The following is a 16,102-nucleotide window of genomic DNA, read 5'->3' as shown; positions in this document are numbered from 1 at the left end:
AGAAGACTACTTCCACTGAGAGAGATTCATGCCAGTAGAGTGACAAACCACCACTATTTTCTTCACTACCAACACCATGAAATCCTTTGAGGCCTAACCTTGCTCGATACCGCTTCATCCGGGACTTGGGTTGGTGGGTCTCGCACAAGAAGACCAAAGTAGGGGAAAGCGACTGAACAAGAGTCGCCAGATCACAAACTGTCCGGGAGTTCCCCGCCCCCTGACAGTTCCAACTTAGGAGATTCATTTGTCCTGGCGGCGTTCCTGATTGGAACCCGCCGTTGTTGTCAAGTATTTTGTATTGAGTGTGCTCTGCTCAGTTCTCGTTCGCTTCGGATCCTGCTCGCCGGATGGACTAGGTGACACAACCTGACCAGAATTAGTTAGTAACAACTGACCCTTTGAAATTGTGGCAAGAGGAGGTGTATCAGGAGCTGAGTGAGCAGCCAAAGCACGTTTTCTATTAGACTCTGAATCTGCAGCATCATCCTCCACCGCTGCTCCCTTGCTCGGGTCTATTTCCATGCTTTTATTTTCCTGAACCTCGGTTATAGTCACACCATCTGTAGCGGGTGCTCGTGTGTCAAGCCCACGACCACCTGAGCCACCTGAACCCCATGTAGCACGGAGTTCTCTGAAAATCATTGTTGATGGATGGTGAACACCGTCACCATGTTCTGTGTATAAGTGTCCAATCATCCCACAGACTGCACACCAATCCGGTAACCGCTCATATTTCACCTTGAAGATCTGCCTTTTCTGCCGTTTTACAACCGAAACATGGTTCTTGAGCTTTTTCCTGACATCCAGTGTGATCCTAACCCGGTAATAATTTCTTGCTATGTCCCGGCCTCTATTATCAAGGGAATAAAATTCCCCAACCTTGCCTGCAAGGGATTTAACTAAAGGCTCATAACCATCAGGGAGGTCATGTATTTGTATCCAGATTCTAAAGTTGTGAAGATCAATGGACGATGGCTTTGAGAAGCCATCGTAGGGGGCTAGCAGAACAGGGTTGCCTCGAAAAGTCCAAGGCCCCCCCTCCATCACTTTATCCCAATCACCAAGGCAATAGAATTGCATGGTATAAAGATTATCACCCAATGATCTGAATTTGACTTGTTGCGCCAGATCCCATGCGTTGCGCATGTTTTTGTAGAACCAGAAGTCCCCAAATTCCTTCGTAGTGTGAACCCTGCCAATAGCTAGCCAGCGGACAGAATCCTTGTTCAGCTCCGGGAATTCATCCTCGATGACAATATCATCCAGATCCTCGTCTTCTATTCCCAACTCTTGCATCATACCCACGAGATCATCATCTGCCGCCATGGACCCAACTTTCTTCTCAGCCGTGGAAAACCCAAGACCAGGAGGTATGAATTTTGATTATTTTTTCCAAAAAAATCAGCCTCAATGGAGGCCGAGCTCCAAAGTGCCGTTCTCAAGTTACTCCCCACAATGACTAGCCTTACTCATCATTTGGTGAAGTCAAAAAAATGTTGTATAATAGATTATCTCTCATTGCTATTTTCAGCAATTATTGTTTGCATAGTATAAAATTGTAGGACGGTTAAATGTAAACTAAAATAGTGTGAATAGATCAAGACATCTATGTACAATGGAGTCACTTCCTCTCACGCAAAAAAAAACTTATGCTGATTCTGACTTGAGTATCCTTGAATTGAAAAACTTGTTGAACGCCCAATTATCTTGAATGTAATATGTGACGCCTCAAGGCCGGAGCTTCAGACGCCTTCCATGTTTTCCGGGGTTCGTCTTGTGAGTTGTTGGTTTGTTGCATTCATCATTGCATCATGTCATCATGCCATCTTCCCATAAATCTTTTGCATCTCATCTAAATAAATGGCATGGATCTTTGATCCATTTAAATCGAGGGAATTCACATGGTGGCTTCTCTTTATAACATATCCTCCCGATATTAGGGAGCTATATTAAATATTCCATTTTCAGAATCACCCATGAACACACTTGCAAATAATCACATGTCTTTTCAGCTTCGAGTTTGCTCCTCAAACTTCGCCCTAAATTCTTTTATCTTTTTCCGGAGCTCCACCAAAAATCCAAACATTTTTGGACCTTCCTAACCCTTACTTCCTATTCAAACCATCTGATTTTAAATCAAATGAGTTTGAATTTAAAACTTTCAAAAATGCCCACTCCATTTTTCTTGGAACATGCGCATTTTTGCGAGTCCGTGAAAATTATCCCCATGCCCAGATTCCATCCCTAACTTCTCTTTCTTTTCTTTCTCTTTTTCTGTTTTGTTTTTAAATGGAAAAAGAGAATTTAGAGAAAGAGAGAGAGGGAGAGAAAACCTGCAGCCCAGTCGGCCTCAAAGCCCAGACAGGCAGGCCCATCTGCGCCTAGGCGCCTCCCTCTCCACTGTTCCTCCCTAGGCCAACTCCCGCACCGGCCCACCTCCTCCTTAACCTAGCGCCAGGGAGCTTCTCCCCTCGCGCCGCCACAGGGAGAGCGCTACCCGATCCCATCGCTCGTACCCTCGTCTCTCCCTCACCTTCTTCCTCGCGCTGCACCCACAGGAGCCAAGCATGCGCGTCCTTTCTCCTCCGCCGCATGAAGCCCTGCGCAGCCGCACGCCCCTGCCATCCCCACTGTCGTCGCCTCCCTCCGCTCTACCCCGCCCCGCGCCTCCTCCATGGCCTTCCTTCCTTGCCTCCATGGACGCAAGGGCCGAGCTCGCTGCCCTGCCGCGTCGCCAGGGACGCCGGGCACCACAGCCTGCTGGGCCTCCCCTGCATCGTCCTCGCCGGACCTGCTCCGCCCTCCGCCCTCTCCCTTCTCGCAGGTCCTCCGCTGCTGCAGCACCATCACCATCTTGCCAGCCGACGGCCTCAAGCATGTCTGTGCCGCCTATTTCCAGACCCGTCCGACCCCACGCGCCCCTGCCGGCCTCGCCGGATTTCGTCAAGTTCAGCGCCGCATCGCGCCTGCTTCGCAGCGAGTCTCCCCTCGCGTTGACCTCCTGCCTCTGCCCTTGTTCGAGGAGATGACGACGGGCATCCCGTGCCGTTCCCGACCCTGCCAAGCTCTGCCTCGTCCGCAACAACAACCAGAGCACCAAGCGGCCACCGCACACCTCTAGCGAAGTGCCTACTTCGCCTACCGGCCGTCCCCTGCTCAAGCCAACAAAGAAACTGCAGCTACCATTTTCTGTGGATTCGCCAAGTACCTCTACTGACGACACAGAACCTTGTACGACCACCATCCGAGGCAAGAGATCGACAAGTACCACAACATCGAATGCACGATTACAGTCGACCCTCAAGACCAAGTACCCCTTCGGATACGCCAAGTTCGACAACACTGCAAGACCCGGAACGCCAATACTGCCTTCGTGGATTTGTTCGGAGTACCACGACGCCCGGAGCCCTCGAATTCATCAAGTTCCCACAACGACTTAAGTGTACCCCTCCGGTTCGCCAAGTTCGGCTACCGTCGATACCTTGAACAACTACTTCCACTACGCCGCCGTGTACCACTACCGTCGACCCACAAAGACCCCGTGGACGTCAAGTGCCGTGTCGTTGACCCCGAACCTCTATGAAAACATGTACGACTACTTCCGTGGCCGAAGACCCGTGTACAACTGCCGTCGCCGAAGGCCGTCGAGTGAACGTCTACTTCCTCTACTTGGCACCGAACGAGAACCGTCCTGTTTACACACTTCGAAGGTATAACCTCGAGACGACGTCCGTGAACGAATGCTTGCGATGTTCGAGATGCTCGTGTTTTGCACCCTGTTCAAATTGTCACTCGTTTCCTTGTCGCCAACTCGTGGGACACCCGGAATCCGGGAGCGCCCCACCATCTTTTACACGCATCCGCACACTTCCCCTTTGCATCGGTATCTCAATCAAGTACCGGAACCGGAACGTTGTCGTGGCACCGTTACCGTTATCGTTGCCGTGGCACCCTTTTTCATTTCCGCCACGATGACAAAATGCTTCATAATGCTCTTCTCAACTTTTAATAAAAATTGCATAATCTTGGACATGTCCTCCGCATCATGATAATAACATTTAAATGTTTAACTTTGTTGTTGCACCAATTTGCTAAATGCATATGGGGATTTACCGGATTCGTTGTTTGTTATATCCGGCCCCGTTTAAATTGCTTAGATTGTGTAGTTTACTTTTGCTTCATCTCTTGCCATGTTTACCAACATTTAATATTGTTGAGTACCTAACCGGGAGAGAACTAAATAATTGATGTGGTGTTTTGTCAATATGCAACACGTTGCATATTGAGCTCCACTTAATTTGTAGTTTTGGTTGTTGCACTTTTGCCATGTCATGCATATTTAAACCGGACATGCATCATACTTGTTTGTGCATCATGCCATGCTTATGTGATGGTTGTTTACCATGTTGTTTGCTTTCTTTCCGGTGTTGCTTCTTTGGGTTAGTTCCGATATCGTCACGTTTGTGAGGATCCGTTCGACTACGTCCGTTTGTCTTCTTCATGGACTCGTTCTTCTTCCTTGCGGGATTTCAGGCAAGATGACCATACCCTCAAAATCACTTCTATCTTTGCTTGCTAGTTCCTCGCTCTTTTGCTATGCCTATGCCGCGATACCTACCACATGCTTTATCATGCCTCCCATATTGCCATGTCAAACCTCTAACCCACCTTGTCCTAGCAAACCATTGTTTGGCTATGTTACCGCTTGCTCAGCCCCTCTTATAGCGTTGTTAGTTGCAGGTGAAGATGGAGTTTGTTCCATGTTGGAACATGGATATTTGTTGGCATATCACAATATCTCTTATTTTAATTAATGCATCTATATACTTGGTAAAGGGTGGAAGGCTCGGCCTTATGCCTGGTGTTTTGTTCCACTCTTGCCGCCCTAGTTTCCGTCATACCGGTGTTATGTTCCTTGATTTTGCGTTCCTTACGCGGTTGGGTTATAATGGGAACCCCTTGACAGTTCGCCTTGAATAAAACTCCTCCAGCAAGGCCCAACCTTGGTTTTACCATTTGCCACCTAAGCCTTTTTCCCTTGGGTTCTGCAGACTCAAGGGTCATCTTTATTTTAAACCCCCTGGGCCAGTGCCCCTCCGAGTGTTGGTCCAAACTAGAGCACTGTGCAGGGCCATCCCTTGGCAACTTGGGTTACGTCGGCTCTGGTACGCTTAGCGTATCCTGTGTGCCCTGAGAACGAGATATGTGCAGCTCCTATCAGGATTTGTCGGCACAACGGATGGTCTTGCTGGTCTTGTTTTACCGTTGTCGAAATGTCTTGTAACCGAGATTCCGAGTCTGATCGGGTCTTCCTGGGAGAAGGAATATCCTTTGTTGACCGTGAGAGCTTGTGATGGGCTAAGTTGGGACACCCCTGCAGGGTTTTGAACTTTCGAAAGCCGTGCCCGCGGTTATGGGCAGATGGGAATTTGTTAATGTCCGGTTGTAGAGAACTTGAAACTTAACTTAATTAAAATGCATCAACCGCGTGTGTAGCCGCGATGGTCTCTTTTCGGCGGAGTCCGGGAAGTGAACACGGTTCTTGTGTTATGCTTGAACGTAACTAGTTTCAGGATCACTTCTTGATCACTTTTAGTTCACGACCGTGCTTTGCTTCTCTTCTCGCTCTCATTTGCGTAAGTTAGCCACCATATATGCTAGTGCTTGCTGCAGCTCCACCTCATTACCTTGTCCTGCCCATAAGCTTAAATAGTCTTGATCGCGAGGGTGTGAGATTGCTGAGTCCCCATGACTCACAGATTACTTCCAAAACCAGTTGCAGGTGCCGATGATGACCGTGCAGAAGACGCAACCGGGCTCAAGGAGGAGCTTGTTGAAGATCGTGTTCATTATGTTGTTTTCCGTTTCCAGTTGATCAGTAGTGGAGCCCAGTTGGGATGATCGGGGATCTGTAGCATTAGGGGTAGTCTTCTTCTATTTTGGTTCCGTAGTCGGACCTTGATTGTATCTGTATGTTGTAATGCTTTATTCATGTATTGTGTGAAGTGTCAATTGTAAGCCAACTATGTATCCCTTTCCTTATTCATTACATGGGTTGTGTGAAGATTACCTCTCTTGCGACATTGCTTACAATGCGGTTACGCCTCTAAGTCGTGCTTCGACACGTGGGAGATATAGCCGCATCGTGGGCATTACAAGTTGGTAATCAGAGCCATCCCCGACTTAGGAGCCCCCTGCTTGATCGAATCGCTGGCGTTGTGGAGTCTAGAAAAATGTTTTGAGTCTTATAGGATTATATATATCGGAGAGTAGGATTCTTTTTACTCCTCAGTCCCTTCGTCGCTCTGGTGAGGCATCCTGACGTAGAGTTTTGACTCTTCTCTTCTCAAATTTCACTAAATTTTTTTTAGGATCACGCGGGTATCTTAGAATCATTCTGATGGTTTTGTGACGAGAACATTGTTCTTGGTGCCTCCTGACATTTAGGGGTTGTGGCAGTGTCCCGGGGAGTTGAGCTCCGAGGTGTTGTCGTCACAATTTTATCATTGAGATTCTGGAATACCTGAGTTTTGCCGACATTGAAAATCTCTTTTATGCAGTTGTTGGTGAGATAACCTCGACGCCACCCAGTACTGGGGCGGGAGTTCGGGAGTATTGCGATAACTCGTATAACGGATGCTTTCGAAGGTTGAGGTAAATGATTTCCGAAGGTTTCTTGGTTATGTGTTGAAGGATGGATACAACTGGATGTAGGATTTGTTAGTTTTGGGTGAGATATTATGCTTCCCCTGTATCCCCAACACCTGATTGCATAACCGGAAAATTTCGGGAGTATATAAGTGGGAATTCAAGTAGCTCCTAGGATATCTTTCGACAAATGCATGATATGAGATTGGGGTTCGATGTCTAGTGGTCCGCCCATCCACGGTTGGTTGTACAGTGGTCTCGTTGTGTCTTAAAGAGTCCTTGGCTATGCTGACTCGGGGATGCTTCGTATGTCATGTGCACTGCCTTGTACATGATGGTGCTATACGATCGAGCCCGTGTGGGCCCCACCACGAAAACTTCAGACGAAATCTCTATCATATGTTTGTTCCGGCTTATTCTGCAAGCCAATCCTTTGTTTTGTTTTCATTGTGGTACTCGGTTGCTTCAAAGTCAAATGTGGAATCCATACCTTTCCTAAGCGGTGTTCTCATACTTCTATATGCATACTAATCCTTCTTGATCATCGAGGTTGTCGTGTCAATCCTTTTCAACCAACATGCTTCTCTTCAAGTGGATCCGATCTTTTTCAACATCCGCAAGATCACCTCTCGGTTTTCCTAACATTGTTCATTTCATCTGTCCTCAAGTTGCCTTTGTTTTTCCCGCCCACCCACCCTTTTTCTTCAAGGACTCAGATTTCTTAATCAAGTATCCATTTTATCGATGGAAGTCTCTCCATTCTTTTCCTTCATGTTCTTATCATGTGATTCTCATGAAGATGATAAATGAAGCTTCAAGTTTATCATCCTTTGTTTCTCTTATCTTTCCCGGTGTTTTCAATGCAATTTTTCAGTGTTGATCATATCTTTTCCTCGTTTCAAATGCTTTTCCCATGACCGGTGCACCTCATAATCATTCCACGCTCGCTATTCTATCGTTCCGGAGTGCTCAAGATATCTCAAAGATTCGTGTTTCCACTCTGCTTTCGTTCAAGCTCTTTCGAGGATGTTATCTCATTCAAGCCTTTTAATTCAACCGGTGCAATCTCTCTCTTCAAATTATTTCAACGGTGTTTCTCTTGAGTGGGCCCTAACCCACAGGTCTTTTTCCAGGATCTTACCTGACTCTTCTAATTTCATCCGGAGTTATTTCTCAAATTCATTTCAAGCATGACGTAAGAATGGATTATCATCAGTCATTTGTATTTCTCCAAGATCTGTCAAATTCTTTTCATCGTTGGCTCAACCTTTCTATTCGTCATCCCGGAGTATCTCAACTATTCATGGTGGTGTTTCTCATCGCCATTCTCAACATTTCAAGACCGAAGAAGAGTTTTTCTTCCAAATCTTATTCGTTCTCCCAAAGATTCATGATTCTAGCTTGATGCCATCCTCCCATAATTATTTTGATTGTGAGAATTCTTTTCATTCATCCGGATCATTTCAGAAGTCTTTTCAGTTTGATTCTCCGGAGGCCATCATATCAGAATTATTCTTTCCAGTTTTTCAGCTCTCGCTCTCTAAATCTTACCGGTGCATCATTCAAAATATTCTCTAATCAGTTCGTGATCTCTTCGTTCTCTTGTATCTAAATTCCCTCAAGTATCTTCATTCGTTCTGTACTTCTTCCCAGTGTTTCATTATCTTTTCTTCGTTCATATTCAATTCACATGGTGGTTCATTCAAGATTCCTTTTCTCTTGGTATCATATCAATTTATTCGTTCTTTCCAATCTTACCGGTGGTTCGTTCAAGTCTTTTCTCTAGTTTGCGCTATATCTATCTTAATCCTTTTCAACGAGAATAAGTAGTATGCCAAATCCATTGTTTGCCATCAATCTAAATTGGTGAAGGATGCGCATAACGTAATTCTTATTATTGTTTCATACAAGTGATCTAATTTCTTCTTTCTGGAGTGGTTCATCATATCACATTCTCGGTTCGAGATGCTTTATCTTTTCTTCCGGAGTTCCAAGTTTCCACTTTATCTCGTCGCAAGCTCCATCTAAATCATTGCAAGGCTTCACCTTGTGCTTTCGACTTATCTTTCTTTCATTATTCTTTTATTACCGGAGTTCTTCATGAAGGCTACATGGTGGTTCGGCAAGGATTCTTTTCATTCTTCATTTGTTCTTCAAGATATCTCTCGAAGCTATGATCTGCCAAGCTATACTTCAAGTATTCTTCGTCTTGCATTCCGAAGTGCAATTCTTTTATATCTCATCTTTTGAGGTGGTGTTATGTCATTGTTGATAATTTCCCTTCGTGTTTCATGATTCACAAGTTTTCAAGAGTGACATATCTAAAATCCATCATTTTCTTTTCGTTCAAGACATCTTTTCAATCCATCAATCTCTTCTTTGGAATTATCTTGGGTTATATTTCACCTAAAGTTTTCCCTAAGGATTGTTGCTATTTATGGTGCTTATAAATGACCCAAGCTCTTTTATCCTGCAGGTGAAATAGTTTCTCACCTCCTTATTCATATCAATTCAAATCCATTGTTTTTTGTTAGTGGCGGAATTTCACACCTTAATTTTGAGATGTTCTCTATAAGCCCACTACAAGCTTACTCTTTTCGTTGTTGGTTTTCCAACAACTCCGTTCGACCCTTCTCCTAAGGATGCCTTTTAAAGCCCAATTGTGGAAGAAGTTGCCATTTTCTTCTCCATTTATCTTCTATTCTTTCGTTCCGGAGGCATTGTGTTGTTGCTCTCTCCTCTCATCATCTCGAATGTTGAGGATTGTGTTTTTCTTTTCGTGCTTATCCATTTAACCGGAATGTTGTGCCCTCTGCTCAAGTTCTTTTCTCCTTATAAAGTCTTGCATCTCTTTTCAACCGGAGTGTTGTCGTAACTGATCTTTATCGTTCCTTGTACATCTTGTTTCAACCGGAGTGCTTGCATGTACTTATTGTCCATTGCAACCTTTTTTTATTATGTCTTTCAACCTACAAGGTTCTCGTAATGTTCCTTGTTCCTCTTTTCTACCGGTTTGTTTTCAACTTTGTTCATCTTCGTTGTATTCTTTCTTTCATTTTGTTCAACCTCTCAAGGTTCTTTGGTTTCACTCGTTTGTCAAAGAAGCAATTTAGTTTTACCTCTTCTCTTTCTCTTCCGTTTTCCCTCTGGTGCCATCCTAGATCTCGAGACGAGACCCTCTCGTAGTGGTGGAGTGTTGTGACGCCCCAAGGCCGGAGCTTCAGACGCCTTCCATGTTTTTCGGGGTTCGTCTTGTGAGTTGTTGGTTTGTTGCATTCATCATTGCATCATGTTATCATGCCATCTTCTCATAAATCTTTTGCATCTCATCTAAATAAATGGCATGGATCTTTGATCCATTTAAATCGAGGGAATTCACATGGTGACTTCTCTTTATAACATATCCTCCCGATATTAGGGAGCTATATTAAATATTCCATTTTCAGAATCACCCATGAACACACTTGCAAATAATCACATGTCTTTTCTGCTTCGAGTTTGCTCCTCAAACTTCGCCCATAAATTCTTTTATCTTTTTCCGGAGCTCCACCAAAAATCCGAACATTTTTTGACCTTTCTAACCCTCACTTCCTATTCAAACCATTTGATTTTAAATCAAATGAGTTTGAATTTAAAACTTTCAAAAATGCCCACTCCATTTTTCTTGGAACATGCGCATTTTTGCGAGTCCGTGAAAATTATCCCCATGCCCAGATTCCATCCCTAACTTCTCTTTCTTTTCTTTCTCTTTTTCTGTTTTGTTTTTAAATGGAAAAAGAGAATTCAGAGAAAGAGAGAGAGGGAGAGAAAACCTGCAGCCCAGTCGGCCTCAGAGCCCAGACAGGCAGGCCCATCTGCGCCTAGGCGCCTCCCTCTCCACTGTTCCTCCCTAGGCCAACTCCCGCACCGGCCCACCTCCTCCTTAACCTAGCGCCAGGGAGCTTCTCCCCTCGCGCCGCCACAGGGAGAGCGCTGCCCGATCCCATCGCTCGTACCCTCGTCTCTCCCTCACCTTCTTCCTCACGCTGCACCCACAGGAGCCAAGCATGTGCGTCCTTTCTCCTCCGCCGCATGAAGCCCTGCGCAGCCGCGCGCCCCTGCCATCCCCACTACCGTTGCCTCCCTCTGCTCTACCCCGCCCCGCGCCTCCTCCATGGCCTTCCTTCCTTGCCTCCATGGGCGCGAGGGCCGAGCTCGCCGCCCTGCCACATCGCCAGGGACGCCGGGCACCACAGCCTGCTGGGCCTCCCCTGCATCGTCCTCGCCGGATATGCTCCGCCCTCCGCCCTCTCCCTCCTCGCAGGTCCTCCGCTGCTACAGCACCATCACCATCTCACCAGCCGGCGGCCTCAAGCATGTCCGTGCCGCCTCCATCCAGACCCGTCCGACCCCGCGTGCCCCTGCCAGCCTCGCCGGATTTCGTCAAGTTCAGCGCCGCATCGCGCCTGCTTCGCAGCGAGTCTCCCCTCGCGTTGACCTCCTGCCTCTGCCCTCGTTCGAGGAGATGACGACGGGCATCCTGTGCCGTTCCCGACCCTGCCAAGCTCTGCCTCGTCCGCAACAACAACCAGAGCACCAAGCGGCCACCGCGCACCTCTAGCGAAGTGCCTACTTCGCCTACCGGCCGTCCCCTGCTCAAGCCAACAAAGAAACTGCAGCTGCCGTTTTCCATGGATTCGCCAAGTACCTCTACTGACGACACAGAACCTTGTACGACCACCATCCGAGGCAAGAGATCGACAAGTACCACAACATCGAATGCACGATTACCGTCGACCCTCAAGACCAAGTACCCCTTCGGATACGCCAAGTTCGACAGCACTGCAAGACCCGGAACGCCAATACTGCCTTCGTGGATTTGTTCGGAGTACCACGACGCCCGTAGCCCTCGGATTCATCAAGTTCCCTCAACGACTTAAGTGTACCCCTCCGGTTCGCCAAGTTCGGCTACCGTCGATACCCTGAACAACTACTTCCACTACGCCGCCGTGTACCACTACCGTCGACCCGCAAAGACCCCGTGGACGTCAAGTGTCGTGTCGTTGACCCCGAACCTCTATGAAAACATGTACGACTACTTCCGTGGCGAAGTGTTGGGTTTCGCAGTAATTCAAAAAATTTCCTACGCACACGCAAGATCATGTGATGCATAGCAACGAGAGGGGGGAGTATGATCTACATGCCTAGTAGATCGACAATGGAAGCGTTTGGTAGATGTAGTCGTACGTCTTCACGATCCGACCGATCAAGCACCGAAACTATGGCACCTCCGAGTTCTAGCACACGTTCAGCTCGATGACGATCCCCGGACTCCGATCCAGCAAAGTGTCGGGGAAGAGTTCCGTCAGCACGACGGCGTGGTGATGATCTTGACGTGCTACTGCTGCAGGGCTTCGCCTAAGCACCGCTACAATATTATCGAGGACTATGGTGGCTGGGGGCGCCGCACACGGCTAAGGAATATATCACGTGGATCAACTTGTGTGTCTCTGGGGTGCCCCTGCCTCCGTATATAAAGGACTAAGGGGGGAAGGCTGGCCGGCAAAGGAGGGTGCGCCAGGAGAGTCCTACTCCCTCTGGGAGTAGGATCCCCCCCCCAATCCTAGTTGGAATAGGATTCGCGGAGGGGGAAAAGAGAGAGGGGGGCCGGCCACCTCTCCTTGTCCTAATAGGACTAGGGGAGGGGGGGAGGCGCGCGGCCCATCTTGGGCTGCCCCTTCTCTTTTCCACTAAAGCCCACTAAGGCCCATATAGCTCCCGGGGGGTTCCGGTAACCTCTCGGTACTCCGGTAAAATCCCGATTTCACCCGGAACACTTCCGATATCCAAACATAGGCTTCCAATATATCAATCTTTATGTCTCGACCATTTCGAGACTCCTCGTCATGTCCGTGATCACATCCGGCACTCCGAACAACCTTCGGTACATCAAAATGCATAAACTCATAATATAACTATCATCGTAACTTTAAGCGTGCGGACCCTACGGGTTCGAGAACAATGTAGACATGACCGAGACACGTCTCCGGTCAATAACCAATAGCGGGACCTGGATGCCCATATTGGCTCCTACATATTCTACGAAGATCTTTATCGGTCAGACCGGATAACAACATACGTCGTTCCCTTTGTCATCGGTATGTTACTTGCCCGAGATTCGATCGTCGGTATTCCAAATACCTAGTTCAATCTCGTTACCGGCAAGTTTCTTTACTCGTTCTGTAATACATCATCTCACAACTAACTTATTAGTTGCAATGCTTGCAAGGCTTAAGTGATGTGCATTACCGAGAGGGCCCAGAGATACCTCTCCGACAATCGGAGTGACAAATCCTAATCTCGAAATACGCCAACCCAACATGTACCTTTGGAGACACCTGTAGTACTCCTTTATAATCACCCAGTTATGTTGTGACGTTTGGTAGCACCCAAAGTGTTCCTCCGGCAAACGGGAGTTGCATAATCTCATAGTTATAGGAACATGTATAAGTCATGAAGAAAGCAATAGCAACATACTAAACGATCGGGTGCTAAGCTAATGGAATGGGTCATGTCAATCAGATCATTCACTTAATGATGTGATCCCGTTAATCAAATAACAACTCATTGTTCATGGTTAGGAAACATAACCATCTTTGATTAACGAGCTAGTCAAGTAGAGGCATACTAGTGACACTTTGTTTGTCTATGTATTCACACAAGTATTATGTTTCCGGTTAATACAATTCTAGCATGAATAATAAACATTTATCATGATATAAGGAAATAAATAATAACTTTATTATTGCCTCTAGGGCATATTTCCTTCAGTCTCCCACTTGCACTAGAGTCAATAATCTAGTTCACATCGCCATGTGATTTAACAGCAATAGTTCACATCACCATGTGATTAACACCCATAGTTCACATCGATATGTGATCAACACCCAAAAGGGTTTACTAGAGTCAGTAATCTAGTTCACATCGCTATGTGATTAACACCCAAAGAGTACTAAGGTGTGATCATGTTTTGCTTGTGAGATAATTTTAGTCAACGGGTCTGCCATATTCAGATCCGTAAGTATTTTGCGAATTTCTGTGTCAACAATGCTCTGCATGGAGCTACTCTAGCTAATTGCTCCCACTTTTAATATGTATCTAGATTGAGACTTAGAGTCATCCAGATCTGTGTCAAAACATGCATCGACGTAACTTTTTACGACGAACCTTTTGTCACCTCCATAATCGAGAAATATTTCCTTATTCCACTAAGGATAATTTTGACCAATGTCAAGTGATCTACTCTTAGATCATTATTGTACTCCCTTGCTCAACACAGTGTAGGGTATACAATAGATCTGGCACACATCATGGCATATTTTACAGAACCTATGGCTGAGGCATAGGGAATGACTTTCATTCTCTTTCTATCTTCTCCCGTGGTCGGGCTTTGAGTATTTACTCAATTTCATACCTTGTAACACAGCCAAGAACTCTTTCTTTGACTGTTCCATTTTTGAACTACTTCAAAATATTGTCAAGGTATGTACTCATTGAAAAAACTTATCAAGCGTCTTGATCTATCTCAATAGATTTTGATGCTTAATATGTAAGCAGCTTCACCGAGGTCTTTCTTTGAAAAACTTCTTTAAAAACACTCCTTTATGCTTTGCAGATTAATTCTACATTATTTCGATCAACAATATGTCATACATATATACTTATCAGAAATGCTGTAGTGCTCCCACTCACTTTCTTGTAAATACAGGCTTCATCGCAAGTCTGTATAAAACTATATTCTTTGATCAACTTATCAAAGCGTATATTCCAACTCCGAGATGCTTGCACCAGTCCATAGATGGATCGCTGGAGCTTGCATATTTTGTTAGCACCTTTAGGATTGACAAAACCTTCTGGTTGTATCATGTACAACTCTTCTTTAATAAATCTATTAAGAAATGCAGTTTTGTTTATCCATTTGCCAGATTTCATAAAATGCGGCAATTGCTAACATGATTCGGACAGACTTAAGCATAGATACGAGTGAGAAACTCTCACCGTAGTCAACACCTTGAACTTGTGGAAAACCTTTTGCGACAATTCTAGCTTTGTAGATAGTAACACTACTATCAGCGTCCGTCTTCCTCTTGAAAAATCCACTTATTTTCTATGGCTTGCCGATCATCTGGCAAGTCAACCAAAGTCCATACTTTGTTCTTATACATGGATCTCATCTCAGATTTCATGGCCTCAAGCCATTTTGCGGAATCTGGGCTCACCATCGCTTCTTCATAGTTCGCAAGTTCGTCATGGTCTAGTAACATGACTTCCAGAATAGGATTACCGTACCACTCTGGTGCGGATCTCACTTTGGTTTACCTACGAGATTCGGTAGTAACTTGATCTGAAGTTACATGATCATCATCATTAGCTTCCTCACTAATTGGTGTAGTAGTCACAAGAACAGATTTTTGTGATGAACTACTTTCCAATAAGGGAGATGGTACAATTACCTTATCAAGTTCTACTTTCCTCCCACTCACTTCTTTCGAGAGAAACTCCTTCTCTGGAAAGGATCCATTCTTAGCAACGAATGTCTTGCCTTCGGATCTGTGATAGAAGGTGTACCCAATAGTCTCCTTTGGGTATCCTATGAAGACATATTTCTCCGATTTGGGTTGGAGCTTATCAGGCTGAAACTTTTTCATATAAGCATCACAATCCCAAACTTTAAGAAACGAAACTTTGGTTTCTTGCCAAACCACAGTTCAGATTGTGTCATCTCAACGGACTTAGATGGTGCCCTTTTAAACGTGAATGCAGCTGTCTTTAATGCATAACCCCAAAACGATAATGGTAGATCGGTAAGAGACATCATAGATCGCACCATATCTAATAAAGTACGGTTATGATGTTCGGACACACCATTATGCTGTGGTGTTCCAGGTGGCGTGAGTAGTGAAACTATTTCACATTGTTTTAACTGAAGACCAAACTCGTAACTCAAATATTTGTCTCCGCGATCAGATCGTAGAAACTTTATTTTCTTGTCACGATGATTTTCCACTTCACTCTGAAATTCTTTTCAAATGTTTCAGACTTATGTTTCATCAAGTAGATATACCCATATCTGCTCAAATCATCTGTGAAGTTTAGAAAATAACGATACTTGCCGTGAGCCTTAACACTCATCGGACCGCATACATCAGTATGTATTATTTCCAATAAGTCAGTTGCTCGCTCCGGAGAACGTAGTCTTAGTCATCTTGCCCTTGAGGCATGGTTCGCAAGCATCAAGTGATTCATAATCAAGTGATTCCAAAATCCCATCAACATGGAGTTTCTTCATGCGCTTTACACCAATATGACCTAAACGGCAGTGCTACAAATAAGTTGCACTATCATTATTAACTTTGCATCTTTTGGTTTCAATATAATGATTATGTGTATCACTACGATCGAGATCCAACAA

This window comes from Triticum urartu, chromosome 6 (genome assembly GCF_003073215.2).
Source record: "Triticum urartu cultivar G1812 chromosome 6, Tu2.1, whole genome shotgun sequence".
Taxonomy (NCBI): Eukaryota; Viridiplantae; Streptophyta; class Magnoliopsida; order Poales; family Poaceae; genus Triticum; species Triticum urartu.
The sequence above is the reverse complement of the archived record's forward strand: the minus strand, read 5'-3'. Positions refer to the sequence as shown.